The sequence below is a fragment of the Pinus tabuliformis genome, chromosome 1_2 (assembly GCF_031772625.1).
Source record: "Pinus tabuliformis cultivar Carrire ecotype Pingquan chromosome 1_2, CPIR1, whole genome shotgun sequence".
Taxonomy (NCBI): Eukaryota; Viridiplantae; Streptophyta; class Pinopsida; order Pinales; family Pinaceae; genus Pinus; species Pinus tabuliformis.
This window is the reverse complement of record NC_142298.1, coordinates 1,209,525,776-1,209,538,764: the sequence shown is the minus strand read 5'-3', so window position 1 is coordinate 1,209,538,764 and position 12,989 is coordinate 1,209,525,776.

Below are 12,989 nucleotides of genomic sequence, written 5' to 3'. Positions count from 1 at the left end.
AGCTGAAGCGGAATATGTTGCTGCTGCATCTTGTTGCACCCAACTCCTTTGGATGATGCAGACTTTGCAGGATTTTCAAATCACTTGTACACCACCAATCCCCATCTTATGTGATAACACAAGTGCAATCAACATCTCAAAGAATCCTGTTATGCATTCAAAAACCAAGCACATACCAATCAAGTATCATTTTCTCCGGGAACAAGTGCTTGAACAGAAGGTCAAGTTGGAGTATGTTCCTTCTAAGGAACAATTTGCTGATATTCTCACCAAACCATTGCCCAGGGACACTTTTGAATACCTCAGGCAAAAGCTGGGGGTTGTTGATGCATCATCTTATTGCTGAACCTCTTCTGATTGATGGTACAGGTTCAGGGGGAGCATATAATGCATTGTTGGCATTATGGAGGATGTGCAGAAGGAGATCTTGGAAGTAGCTGCAATATGTCTCTATCTTTTTCATGGTGGATTATGGTTCTTCGTTGCAAATCTGGTTCATATTTAGGGGGAGCATGTTCTTAGGGGGAGCATAACCCTTTGCCCTTGATGTCAAAGGGGGAGAATGAAGCTGAAGCTTTGAGGTTGCCATCAAGTCCAAAGGGGGAGATTGTTGGCATTATGGCTAAAGTGTTGTCCTTGATGGCAACCCACTCAGGTGATAGATCACAGTACTTCAAGTCAGCAGCAGAGATTGATGATCAGCTATCAAATATTGAAGAAAATAAGGGGTACGCAGGTACACCTTGCATAAGGTGCGTACACGCAGGTCAGTGTTACATAAAGTGCGTACATACCCACAGTTATCCCGTTCAGGAGGTGCGTACCCCGAGTGCACACATTTCAAGGCAAAGAAATTCACATGTGGGGTTTTCTTATGTTTTACTCTTGGTATGTAGCCGACGGTATTGTGTTATTATGGTGTCGGCTCGTGGTATTTATCCATGATTTAAGGAAGAGCTTTCCTATATAAAGCAAAGGAGATCATTTGGCTTGAGCATGTTTTTTGGTTGAATATCTTATGAGGGCTAGATCTGGTCTAGATCTAAATAAGGGGAATCTACTGATGGACCGAGATCTCTTCGGCGCATGTTCAGATCTGTAGATCTGACTGTCTGGGTTATTTCTGAAGTGTTGAAATCATCTATTCCCGAAGGTACGCAGGTACAGTGAGAGAAAAGTGCGTACATACGTAGGAACGAAGCGTTTCAGGTGCGCCGGTACGCAGGCACAGAAGGGTTTTAGGTGCGCCGGTACGCAGGCACAGAAGGGTTTCAGGTGCGCCGGTACGCAGACACAGAAGGGTTGCAGGTGCGGAGGTCCGCAGGTAGTTCAATGGACTCAGAGCGAGGTACGCAGGCTAGCAGTTGAGCAGGGTGCGTACGTAAGCAGGCGAGCAGTTGAGCAGGGTGCGTACTGTAAGCAGGCAAGCAGTTGAGTAGGGTGAGTACTGTAAGCAGGCAAGCAGTTGAGCAGGGTGCTTATATAAGCAGGCTAGTAGTTGAGCAGGGTGCTTACTTCTCTTAAAATCTTTGTTTATCATTGTTGTGTTCTGGGTTTGGTCCTATTATTGTTGATCTGGTTACTACAGTTGACTGGGTGATTCTCTTATACTTGATGATCATTTGATGCTTATGGATCCAGTTTGAAAATTTATGAAAAGTGGTCCTTGTAAGAAAAGAAGTAGGGGGTTGTAGCTCCCTTCCAGGAGAGACTGGAAAACGAGAGAGAGAGTTGTAGCTCTCTGCAGGTTGCAGCCTGCGTACTGGTAAAGGACTGCACCAGTACAAAACCATTGTAAAAGGAGTTTCTAATTTGAAAGAAGATAGAGACATATTGCAGCAGGTGGTTTTCACCCACATTGGGTTTCCACCTTACATCTTGTGTTCTTTGGTGTGACTATCTGTTTTCTTTTGTTCATGGTCATTATTTTATGGTACTGACATGCAAAAATAATTCAAAGAACAAATAAAGAAGATTTATTAAAAGAATTAGATAATACTGATTCAACCCCCCTCTCAGTATTATTTCCAACACTTTTCAACAATGGGGTCTTGAATTCATTGGAGAAATCCATCCCTCTTCCTCAGGCCAGTACAAATGGATCCTAACAGCCACTGACTATTTCACTAAGTGGGTTGAAGCCATTCCCTGTAGACAAGCCAATGACACCATCATTATCCAATTCCTTGAGTGCAATATCCTTTCCAGATTTGGCTGCCCTGATAAAATCATCACTGACAATGCCGCTACCTTTAAGTCCAAAAAAATGATCAATTTCTGCCACAGATTTCATATTACCTTGGGCCACTCCACGACCTATTACCATCAAGGTAATGGCTTGGCCAAATCATCTAACAAAAGCCTAATCAACTTCATAAAGAAAGTGCTGGAAGAAAACAAGAAGAACTGGCACAAAAAACTGGTAAATGCCCTATGGGCAGACAAACTTTCAAACAAAAGATCAATTGGGATGAGCCCTTATGAGATGGTATACGGCATGGAGGCTAGATTTCCTTCATCCCTGGGCATTCCTACTATCAAACTGTTACAAGAGATTCAGGCTGAACCAAATGACATCCAAAGAAGAATCAATCAGACCATCCATCTGCAGCAAACCAGAGAACAAGTTTATGACAGAGCTCAAATTGTGCAAGAAAAGCTCAAAAAGATGTTTGATAAGAGAGCTAAGGCTGAGGATTTCAATGTTGGTGACAAAGTTCTAAGATGGGACTCAAGAAGGGAAGACAAGGGCAAACATGCAAAGTTTGATTTTTTATGGAGAGGTCCATTGGTTATTTCTGCTGTTCAGTGAAATAACACTTATTTTCTCAGATCTGTAGAGGACGGCATTGCTGAAGAAGGCCCTGTCAATGGCTGTATGCTGAAACATTACCATGACCCCTTTTAAGGGACACAATGCAGTTTTGTATATATATTTGTACAGTCTTATTTGTATATATCAGCACTTTGTTTCTATTTTGTATAAGCAGGCCAATTGTTTATGAAGCAGCAGTAAATTTGTGAAGGCACAGCCAAAACAAGTGTTCCAGTTTTAAAGGCTCTGTCTCTGCACCAATTTCAGCAAAACAACAAAAGGAAAACTGTCACATTACAAGCAATTCATGGTAGAAAAGAACTATTTGCAGTCATTGTGCATAATTATCAAGCACACAAAAGAAAGCAGGCGATGCTGCACAGTTCACAGTAATTCAGTTGAGGAGGAGGTTGTTCATAGTTCAAAGTTTATATTTTTAGCAGCCAGAACAAATGTTTCCAGTCTACAGCAACCACAGAAGATCAAGGCAGTCTGACCTGCTGTTCTTGGCTTTTCACAAGGAAAAGCCATCCCCAAGCGGAGCCACTGTTAGCCTCCTGTTGCAACAGGGTTTCATCTTTCATGATTGACATTTTTACATGCCAAATATGTCATACTTTGCAAGCTGCAACGTTCCATATTTCCACAAGAAAGCCATGAAGTGTGCTAGTCCAAATGCCACTGCTGATTCCAATTTTGATGAGTTGTTACAGTTTTGAAGAGTTTTCATTTAAGGGAGGTCCAAACAGTCTAATCTTGGTCTCCCTAGGTTTCAATTTCCTGTTTTAGAATATAGAGAATGATATCTGTCCAAACAGTTTAATCTTGGTAGATCTGTAGATAGGTAGAGAATCAAAGGGACCCAACTGCTTAATCTGGGCCCTGGCAGAAATAAGTGTAGATTTAGATAGGAAATCATTCAAAAGAAAAATTGTAAATTAGGGTCTATAAGTCTATGTGCACCCAAACCAAAAAGAAGAAAAAATGTTAGGAAAGTAGGCCGGGTAGGTAGCTGTGAGGTTGCAGAATGATGATTTATGATCAATTTTGTGTTACAAAGTGCTTCATCTTTACAGATCACAGTGCAGGCAGTTTTCATTCAAAGGAGCTTAAAGGTGGACATCACTAACTCCCCCTTCTTCTAATTCCCTAAAGTCACTTACTAACTTCCCAAAGAGGTCAAGATCTGCTTGATTCCTCTTAGTTTCATCATCATCCATATCAGTTGCCTTGGTGAAGATCTGCTTCACTCAAGGATTTTATTTCTTTTCAAATTCTTTTCCCCAAAATTAGCCTAAGATCCCTGACCTTAGCGCCTGCTTATCATCTCCATATTAACTACTAACTCTAGTATATAACTCCCTATTAGTTTTCCCCTTCCCCTACTAAAACTATGTATATAAAATTCCCCTATGTAAATATCCCCTCGCTGGCAATATAGCCATATTTTTTCCAAGTCCGGAAAAAAATGGTCCACCTGGGGCTGTTTTTAGCCCATTCGAGTCATAGCAGGAGTTAGATGACACCTGGTCATGCTAACAACCTCTCCCCTAGCCCTAAAAACCCTCAAAAACCCTCTTTTCCGCCCCCTTACCTTAAGTTTTGGGCAAAGATTGTTAAACCCGCGCGCATTAAACCCATGTTTTACCCCTTATCCCTAAGCCCCAACTGTAAATACATTAACCTGCCCATTTTAAACCCCATAACCCACTTTCCCTAAGTCTACAACCCCCACCGCGCATTATTAAAATCGGAATATCCCTTGTATATTCCCCTCCCTAACTTCTCGCCGGCCTCACCCTTCCCGCCAACCGTTCTATCGTCCTGCGCCCAGATCAATGGTTGACAGGCCGTCCCATCTCCGAACCGCCTGAAGGTTAGCGTCCGGGAGATGGGCGGTATTCCCGCCGTACCTCCCGCCACACGTCACCTCCTGGGCTATGGCGGATCCCCCTCTGACAAAACTGCTCATGCCCAAAGTCGGTGCGCCCCAAAACCAGAAACCGCTCCTGCCCGGTGACGTCACCTGCTTGCGTCACCCCCTGCCCAGTCACCATGACACGTCACCCGCATGCGTGGACCTCCTGCCACTGTACCACCGAGTCACCTGCCACGTGTCCTGCCACACCATCAGACCCGTCGTACTGCCACGTCACCTCCTTACGTGATGATGTCATCATGCTGACGTCATCCCGCCATGTCATCATGCTGACGTCATTCTGCTGACGTCATTCGCCGTACAAAGTCACGTCATGCTGACGTCATCAGCATTTTTAGCGCGAAGGGCGAAAATCGCACTCCAGAGCCCCGGAATCAGTTTCCGAGGCAGAAATCGCTCATCGCTGGATAAATTAGGCCTGAATGGGGAATCTTTAGGGAATCTTTTCATTATGCAGCCCCCAGCAAGGCCAAAAGGCGCCGAATGACCCATTTTTCTTCGCGAAGCTTGCCGTAAGGAGCCGAAGACAGTTCTAGAGGAAACAGAGGCCGAACAACGACCATTAATTTGTGATTAGACCCACAACAAAGGAAAACAGCGGCCCAGTTTATTGTCAAAGAGTATCAAAGGAAGAAGAAGAGCCAAAGAGTATCAGTCAAGATTTTTTAGGGGCTCGAAGCACCTGAACATTGATGAGCCCCCCAGAAAGTCAAATCAAGAGGCGTAAGCCCGTCCTTGCCCTCAAATCACAGTTAAAGCTTTAAATACAGGCAAACAACAAAGACAGAAACCCATACACATTTATTTCAGAAAACACTGCACCAAGCCACCGAGGACAACATCATTTACTCAGTTTTGATACGGCGGCCCTCAGCGCAGCCAAAGATATTTTCATGCATTTATTTCAGATAGGATTAGGTCAAATTAATCGTCCTTTAGGACCTGTTTAGGTCAAGATGTAATAAAAGCAGTTGTAGAGAGTTTTTCCCTATATATACCGCCCTCTACATTGTTACAAGGGTTGGTTAATTGAGAATTTTCACTAGAGACTCGCATTGTATACCTGAGTTTTTTCTATAATCAAAGATTGCTGAAAGCTTGGAGAGCAAACTGTCTGTTGTAAATGAATGTTTTGAAGATCTGAAGATGGAATCTTGTGCTGCAGTCTGAAGCAATAAGTGCATCTTACCTCTGTTTATTGTTTACCACTATCTAAATAGCAGAAAGAAAGAATAGCTTAGAATTTGTTTAAGTACACTCTATGCTCAATTTTTGATGTTTCTTTATGTTTTCCTCTAAATGAATAGGTTATGAATATGAATTCCTCCTGGCTCATATTTACCCCGATTCACCTTTGTTGGCCAATTATCTAGGGATTCTTCGCTGCCCCTAGGTAGAGCTCTGTTACCCCCATCTGTTAAGCTGATTGAGAGATTCTTAACTGCCTCTCATTACTTAGCATTCTTTCCATCATTTAAACCTGAAATATTGTTTCATGCGCAGCTATCTTGCTCCATTTTCCTCTCTTGTGACCGAAGAAATGCACCAGCAGTTCTCCTCCTCGACTCCATGCCCAATGGTTTGAAACTTTTAGACTATGCCTTGCCTCTCTGTTTGAAAACATCAATTTTCCCACCAAAAACAAAACAAAAAACCCTCTGAACTCAAAACCTAGCCTAAAATCCTTTTCAACAAAGCTAAATCTGAAAGAGAGAGCCCTCTCTGATTGCAGGTTGGCTAGAACCTGTAGTCCAAAGTTTGTCTGTGGTTACCTCGGCCGTATCCTTTTCCGGAGCTTAAGGAAAACTTGAGTGATAACATGACCTATTGGAATCATTTATTGGATACGCCGACGGAGATAGTCATAGTACGCGAAACCTATCTTCTGCAGCCTGGGCCATTTTTTATCCAAGCAGCGAGTTAGTGAGTTTTAGAGGGGTATGTATTGGTCGGTAAACGAACAACATCGTTGAGTATAGCACGTTGATAGAGCTTCTCTATGATGCCATCACACATGGCATATGCCAACTTGTTGTCAGGCTGGACTCACAACGCGTCATCCTACAGCTTACTGGCATCTATTCCGTTCGAAATCTAGCTATTTATCGTATGTTCCTAAGGGTCAGGATTTTGGAAAGGCAGTTTGATTCTATTCAATATCAACACATTTCCATAAACTTAAACACATTAACTGATTCATTAGCAAATTATGTGTTAGATAGACATTTGCAACATTTATAAAAGAAAAAGCATTTCAATCAACATTTGCATCAGGATCATATAACTTAACCAAAATAAAGCTCCAAAAATAAAAAAAAATATATAACTGTTTATAGTTTTTACAAAATGTTCTGTGTCCAAGACAAAATCGGTCATACGACCCAAAAACTCAAAAATGCAGGAAGCACCCTAGACTAATGGTGCTGGTGATAACAAGTCACCGCCTGTGCGATCATACGTAAGAGCCTAGTCCATCGACTTGGCACGCCAGTGGTATGGCACTGTAATCTCAGAGGTAACTCGTCGGTCCTCACATCCTGAATACCAAGGGTGAGACCCTCGATCTGATCCTGCAATACTGCAAGGGTCTCGGCTACATCCATATCATGAAGGACAACCCTCCCTACAGCTTCTCCTGCTGGAACGACAGCTGCCACCCTCGGGCGCACTGCTGGTCGCACTGGTCCAATATCTGCATAAATATATGGGTTTGATTAGTCTTAATAACATTTAAAAAACACAAGAACATTATAAAAGCAATAAACAATGATATGGTCAGATCTTTTTACCTATAACACCCCACTGCTCGCCAGTCAGCAGCACCAAATCTGGGTCACCCCAGAAATCCATCTCAACATATGGATACTCGGTGAAGATCATCTCTTGATAGTTGAACCACTCAAAGAAGGCATAAGAGAATGAAATCTGCGACTGACCAGCATGTCTGGCCATGAGATCGACCCATCTCTGCATCCGTGGTTCCATCGGTGCTGGCAATCCGAATGAAATGTATTGTGGCTGCATTAGTAGGATCCTCTCCAAGGCAAAAGTGGTCATAATAGAACCATAACCAAAGTTCTTGGATCTTCCATTCTTCACCTTGGTACGTTGTTCTTTTATAACCGGAATTATTGCATCACACCAGTTGAATACCTTTGGTTCAAGGCATTCCAAGGCATACTGCATATAAGACCTATTGGCCAAGTGAAGAGCCGCGCTACCAGCCAATCTAGCAAAGGTCAATAAGATAGTCCTCAAGGACTGGTTAGTGACATCTCGAATACTGATCTTACCGTTGTTGCTCGGCTGAGATCCATCTCTACAGAATTGGTGAATGTAATCCCTCATGGATTCACCCCCATGGGCGGATCTTGATAGTGAGAGAGGGGCACCACGCCTCGACAACCTGGTCAAGAAATAGATATCCTCAACTATCAAAGGGATGGATTTACCTCTAATCTAGAACACTTGGTTGGTAGGATCCCATGCATCGAGAAAATATTGCAACAAATTGATTTGTTGTCTCATGCTGGATATGCGGAAGAATTTGAGCAAAGCCACAGTTTCACAATGTAGTAATCGTACTCGGATCATGTAGAGCAATCATTTCCTCTTCTTCATGTCCGCGTTCATGCCATGTAACAACCATCTTGATCCGATGAATCTCTGAAAAACAAAAAAGAGAAGAATTAGGATCCTGATTTGGGCAAAAACAGGGAAAATTTCCATGAAAAAATAGTGCATAAACTTTCCTCCTTTTGCCCATCTCACCCTAGCTGTGTATAGGGTGGGATGCATACTGACTGGCCAATGGCCAGCCCAGTATGCATCGCACTTTTTGATGTATACAAGGTGAGATGGGGAGAGAACAAATTGTTCAAACCCCTGAGGCCCAGAAGAACATGAAAAGATGCTCAGAATCAAGAAAGGAAGGAATGCAATTGAAGAGCTCGGGGTTAGCTCCTACCTGGTCCAGACGGTGCCGAAAATAGTCCACCAAATCTCCCGGAATCAACTGATGGAAATCGAGGGGGAAAACACCTCCAGAGCTCCAACAATCCCAAATTTGAATGAAATGGTAAAAATGAGAGGTAAAACTACTTTTATGTTACTATTCACGTAATTCAAGTAAGATGTTGGTTTTTAACTCATTTTTCAAGCATGTATTTACATTTCTAATCAGTTTGATGGAGCAATTGAACAGGTAGTACGACTGATGAGCCCCAACAATGGATAATTATTTGGGCTCATTCAACCTCCTAATTCGACTTAATCCACCATTCTCATTAGTTTATTGCATATTTTTTATTATATTTATGCTAATAGAGTGAATTGGGTTAGTCATTATGCCAACAAATCTAATGTGTGCTTTGTGTAGTCTTTTTGGTCAATTTGGAGACAAAATCAAAGGTTTAAATGAGCACTTGGCAGCCAAATTCGTGGGAGAACAAGGGAGAGGATTTTTAGGAAGGTGTCCCCTTCATTTATGGGCCCTTACCTCGAATTCTCCACCATCAGCTCGGAGTTCAAGGGCCACCAAATCAATTAGCACAAGGGCAGCAAAGCAAGTCAAGTAGGACTGCTGTTAACTACAAGTTTTGGGCAGCCGAGTCCCTAAAGTTTAGGAGGACTATTGGGGTCCTCAATTTGTATAAATAAGAAGGCTTAGGGCCTCATTTTGGTTAGCCAGTAGTTAGTCACTTTATAGTCATTTTGTATTCATTTTGTAGTCATTTTGTAGTTCGATTTTTAGGCAATAGATTAGCTTTGCTTTCAGCACATTTTCAAGTTCTCCTTGTGGACAGTTTTTGGAATGTAACATTTCTTTTGATCAATAAAGATGAATCCAGCTTTGCACCAGCTCTAAATCTCTCTTAGGAGGCTGTAGCTCTTGGGGTTGGGCCCATCTCAAGTGCCCAGGACCTCCTTTGTTTATCTTTATGTGTCTTTGTTGCATTCTTAGAATAAAATCTGCTATTTAGATTTAAATCTTGCTTTGTTATTTAGATTGCTTTTTATGGTTAAAATAGCTTTTCATGCTTAGATTTACTTGATCGGTTAATCACAGGGAAGATCTTTAGAAAAAGGCTACCAAGCACCTTGGATCTCACCTCCCCCTTAGTGGAATCATGCGCTGGGACCAATGTGACTTTGCTGCCAACAAAAACACTGTCTTTTTATTTCACCATGCAATTAGTAGTGTTGGATTCTTAGTTGTCGAACTTGATATCAGTTTTGATTGCATGCTTCAGTTTATGATTTCCTAGTTGCATAGTTATTTCATGTATTTAATTTCGAATAAACTTCTGTTCATTTCCTTTTGTTGTTAGGTCAAATTAGAGTGAAGTAACTAGGTCATAGGTTTTATAAGTGTTTGTTTGTTCAGTTTGAAAAACCACTTGTAGAGTACCTATTATCCTTCCTTACCTGCCCATACTCCGTCCAACCTACCTGCTTCACCCTTCACTTAGAACCCTTACCTTACATTTGCCTCATTCGCATACTTTGCCATGATTCTCATCTTCTTGTGCAACATCGTTTCATCCCTCCTTGAACAAATCTCACCATCTACGCCACTCCTCAACTCCATCCTCCAAGTCTTGAACTCCCTTACACCCCTATTTCACCTCCATACTCATTCCTCCACCTTTTTCCCTCCATCCATGCTTCAAAACCCCATTTCTGAACATCCTGTAGAAAAATTACAAAACTTCCTGTAGAAATCCCAGAACATCCTGTAGAACCCCTGCAGACTTCCTGTAGAAGCTCACAAAAGTGATTTATTGAGATCCGATCACTGTGAAACTCTCAGGAAGGGTGCTAGGGACCCCTTAGGACCTCTCCTAACCTTCCCAACCTTCTGCAAGCATTTCCTCTCGCCAATCCACCTCTACAAAGTCAAAAGCCAGTTAAAAAGCACATGCATGATAATTCTAATAACTTATTCAAAAATACAAAAAGATGTTTCCTTCAGATAGAGGTAGTCTAGACACATGTATTTTACCTTCATAGAAGTAATGGCATCTCTTTCAGTAGTTTGCATTCTCTCCTTTGCATCAAGAGGACTAGATGGTAGAATTAGGGTTTGCTAGAGTTTGTGTTTTCCTTCAGTTTTTCAATCTCTTTTCGCAAATAGATTAGCTTCCTTCGAGTTAGCTTTCATCCATCAATTAAAAAGCTTCTTCTAAGAGCTCATAGAAGTTGGCTTAAGCTCCTAGCGGACTTGTGCCAGCTGACCAAGTGACAGCTGCGGCAAGAGCTAGTACTTGTGCATACAACACCGTTGCTTCCAAGTTTGTTACGAACTACCGGGTTGATAAAATTAAAGAAGAGAGTTCCAGGAGTTGCAACATTATTGCTGCAATACTGGGGCCCAACATCTTTTTGGCGCCGTTGCCGGGGAAGCGTCAGAGTATTGGTGATTGCTGCTTTTCTTCTATTTTCCACTACAATCTTCTGCTAAGTAGTTTATTTCATTTCCATTATGCAATTTCATTTATGCAAAAGTAGATTAGCATTTCCCGCTTTCACAGATTAGCATTTCAATTCCGCAATTTCATTTCTACAAGCGTAGATTAGCATTTGAATTCCCCAAGCGTAGACTAGCATTTCGTTCCTGCAATTTCATTTGAGCAAAATAGATTAGTCCTTTCCTGCTTTCATTTCAATTCTGCATTTTCATTTTAGCAAGATAGTTAGTTGCAGTTCAATCTATTTCAGTTTTGCAGGTAGAAGTAGAAAAAAACAAAAAAATCAACCAAAAAGATTTCATTTCATGCCTTGTAGGAGTAGAGATAAGTTATAAAAATGATTGCACAACACCCCCACTGCTTCACACAGCCAACATTCTCTCTTCTTTGATGGTTGTGATTAAAGAACCCTTAGGTGGATAGCAAGATATATTTGAAGAACCTCAAGGGAAGAAGAAGAAGAAACCATTCCTCTGGAGAAAATGGCTACAAGCAGAAATGTTGGGAGCAGCACCTTGTCCAAAGACGAATTTGAAGATTAGATGGAAGATTTCAAGAGTGATATGAGGCAGTTTCTTGCCATGCAACTGGATACCTTGCGGATACAAAAGAAGCAAGAGGAATCCAATAAGGCTTTGGTCATCTTTTGTCCTAGGTGCACTAGAAAGCATCCTAGGAACGAATGTCCAATGCACTCCTTATAAGTGTGTTTCATATGTGAAAGAGACCATCCTACGAATCAGTGCCCTTCCTTGCCCGGAATCAAAGTTGCATATCAGAGGGCAAAAGGAGCCACTGAACCACTCTATTATCTGAACCAAAGGAGGCCACATGGACCCATACCTTACCAGCAAGAAAGGTACATCCCAGACTTATTATGACCCCTATCAAACCACTTCCATGCCTTCTTGGGGTCCCCCTGCTCATCCTTCCTGGTCCACACCCCCTCCTTGGTCGTATCCTCCTCAATACCATGCTTCTCCAGCTGCTCATTCATTTCACTCTTATGCTTAGCCACAACCTCAGTGGAATACACCTCATCAGGGGTGGAGGCCCCAATACAACACTCCTCCCGCTTCTTTTCCTCCACCACTTGCTCATCCACAACCATCGCCTCCTACTCCACCAAGGCAACCCAAAATGCCTGCCCAACCACAACCCCATCCACATCCATCTCAAATATACACCCCCACTCAGCTACCCGTACCACCATTTCCAAAACCATACAATGGAGTAGCTCAACCCAATTGCAAAGCTGAGGCACAACATGTCCAAATGACTCCTCTTGATCTCAACGATCTTCACCATAGCTCAGGAAGAGTGTTGCAAAGCAGAGATTATATTGACAAAATTGAAGGACAAAAGGCAAAAGAAGATTCAAAAGAGGAGATCAAAGAACCATGGGTTTCACTTGATGAAGAGAAGAGATCAGAATCAGAGATCGAGAAAGCTCCCCCTCATGGTTACCATCAAACCCTCCATGTAGTCAAGAGAAAAGTCAGCACAAAGAGGAAGATGTTAAGGTCATGATAGAAGAAGATATGGAGAATGATCCAGATCAGCAAAAGGACCAAGGATATCAGAGCTATATTGAGATATGGTTTCAGATGGTCACTAAGTTGCAGCAGTACTCTCTTCCTCAGCTATGTTTGATCCCTTCAAAGTCTGATCCAGATCAGCAAAAGGACCAAGGATATCAGAGCTATAATGAGATATGGTTTCAGATGGTCACTAAGTTGCAGTAGTACTCTCTTCCTCAGCTATG